Source organism: Anoplopoma fimbria, unplaced genomic scaffold (assembly GCF_027596085.1).
Source record: "Anoplopoma fimbria isolate UVic2021 breed Golden Eagle Sablefish unplaced genomic scaffold, Afim_UVic_2022 Un_contig_3402_pilon_pilon, whole genome shotgun sequence".
NCBI classification, from domain to species: Eukaryota; Metazoa; Chordata; class Actinopteri; order Perciformes; family Anoplopomatidae; genus Anoplopoma; species Anoplopoma fimbria.
Genome location: NW_026554977.1, coordinates 1 through 2,609, shown reverse-complemented (window position 1 = coordinate 2,609; position 2,609 = coordinate 1). Strand labels below are relative to the sequence as shown.

Genomic DNA, 2,609 nt, shown 5'->3' with positions numbered 1-2,609 from the left:
ACATCTGATTAACAACACACGGGTTAAAAAGAAACATTGAAACTAACTACAAACAAGTATCCCATCAGATGTGATTATAGTTGTTTTAGTAATTGTATCCCATTGCAATGCCTAATGGTTGAATAAACATAAGCAAGATGTGTTTTAAAGAAGTATTTTTAAAACAATGAAGTTACTTTTACCGTCCAATAAAACCAATTAATGCAGAGATATAAAGATAGTATGCTCTTTAAATGACAGTGTTTCTCTCAGTTCACAGCAGCACAGAGGAAAGTCTCCTGTACCCAGCTGTGTGTCCATGAAGAGTGATTGGTCTATGGGTGGTCTGATTAACTTCAAAGATGGACGTCAATCTAATGACCCACTGTAAGTACTTAAAACCTCTTGAAACAATGAGTTAGCTGTTCTTATCCCTAGTTATGATACACAATTGGCCATGCATCAATTACATTACAGAGGTCTGGGGACTAGCTGCAGAGGTAGATGCAATAAAACAAGTGAAAACAGAATGTGCAGTAAATGTCAGTGATTCTATCAGTTCACAGCAGCAGACAGAAAAGTCCTTTGTACCCAGCTGTGTGTCCATGAAGAGTGATCGGTCTATGGGTGGTCTGATTAACTTCAAAGATGGACGCCAATCTAATGACCCACTGTAAGTACCTTAAACCTTATGAAACAATGAGCTAGCTGTTCTTATCCCTAGTTATGATACACAATTGGCCGTGCATCAATTACAGTCTTGTTTTTATTAAAATCATGACAGAACACAATATCTTTAACTAGCTGTAGAGGTCTGGTGACTAGTTCTGGGCATTAGCTGCAGAGGTAAGCAGACTACAAACAGAGGTTTGGTGACTACCAGCAGAGGTCTGGTGGCAGAAAGCAGTTTGATGAAGTCAGACTCAGTAGTTAAAGTTGCCTGTTGTAAGGTTGTCCTCATATATTCTAACCTTTGTTGATAACAAGGTTTGTTGGGACTCTTGCTGTGAGTTGAACTGAGAAAAAGTAAATACATTCCTAATACGTTTTTGACATGGCCAATGAATATTACACTAATATTCACATTTACATGCAGCAGTGCTTTTTCGTTTGACTTAAACCGCATCCTGATTACCGGGGCCAGTGAATCACACGTAGGCGGTGTTGACGTGTAGTTTGTCACATCAGAATATGGGAAAGTGGAATGGCAAGAGCCACTTGTGCCATTTTGCGTCCAAATCTGTTTTTTTTAAAAAACGTTTTCCACTGGTGGTAGACTTGTTGGACTGTGTGAACTAAGCCTCCCTCCTTCATTCCTACAAACACATCTTCTTGAAAAGGTTTACGTTGAGATAATTGTTCATATCCACAAACCTGTTGATGTCCAAATCCTTCATCATGCTTAAACGTGGGTCTGTTTCTCCTTCTGACCAGAAATGTCAGCTTGTTTTGGGGCCTACACATGTACTCCAGCTTGGCATACTATTGGCTGGTTGGGTCGTGTTCAAAGCACAGAGTTGGTCGTAAACAGGAAAGAGGCCATGTGTTGCAAAGTGACTATTGATACGCATAATCCAAATGAGCTGTATACATGTCCAAAGAATGCTCCTAAAACCCTGAATCATATCTTCATATCCCACGTCTTAATCAGAAAATGCTACATTAGGAATAAGGCCTTATTCAGAATATCCAAACAGATAATGATGTTTACATAAGCCATATTAAATTTGGAATATTGTCATATTCGGAATAATAGTGGAATATGAGTGGACATGTTAACAGTCATTTAGTCTCATTGTAATGCCTATTTGGTAGACAAAGTAAACAACACGTCACCATAAAAAAGCATTAAAAGTAGGACTAGAAATTATGTTTGCTCTGTAAATGACAGTGTTTTTTATCAGTTCACAGCAGCACAGAGGAAAGTCTCCTGTACCCAGCTGTGTGTCCATGAAGAGTGATCGGTCTATGGGTGGTCTGATTAACTTCAAAGATGGACGCCAATCTAATGACCCACTGTAAGTACCTTAAACCTTATGAAACAATGAGCTAGCTGTTCTTATCCCTAGTTATGATACACAATTGGCCGCACATCAATTACAGTGTTGTTTTTATCATAATCAATCATGACAGAACACAATATCTTTAACTAGCTGTAGAGGTCTGGTGACTAGTTGAATAAAACTGGGACTAGATGTAGAGGTCTGGGCATTAGCTGCAGAGGTAAGCAGACTACAAACAGAGGTTTGGTGACTACCAGCAGAGGTCTGGTGGCAGAAAGCAGTTTGATGAAGTCAGACTCAGTAGTTAAAGTTGCCTGTTGTAAGGTTGTCCTCATATATTCTAACCTTTGTTGATAACAAGGTTTGTTGGGACTCTTGCTGTGAGTTGAACTGAGATGAAGTAAATATATTCCTTAAACGTTTTTTACATGGCCAATGAATATTCCACTAATATTCACATTTACATGGAGCCTTGCTTTTTCGTTTGACTTAAACCGCATCCTAATAACCGGGGCCAGTGAATCACCCGTAGGCGGTGTTGACAGGTGATTCCCAAACGTGTAGTTTGTCACATCAGAATATGGGAAAGTGGAACGGCATTTTGTGCCATTTTGCTTTTTGCGTCCA

At 39.3% G+C, this 2,609-nt stretch overlaps 1 long non-coding RNA gene across 1 annotated transcript; it reads left to right on the top strand.

Annotated features, from left to right (window-relative positions):
• Nucleotides 1–264: 264 nt before the first annotated feature.
• Nucleotides 265–2,037, top strand: LOC129088760 (uncharacterized). The gene is made up of 3 exons (XR_008531113.1): nt 265–366; nt 539–652; nt 1,884–2,037. It is a non-coding gene; the product is annotated as an uncharacterized LOC129088760 (long non-coding RNA).
• Nucleotides 2,038–2,609: the final 572 nt, after the last annotated feature.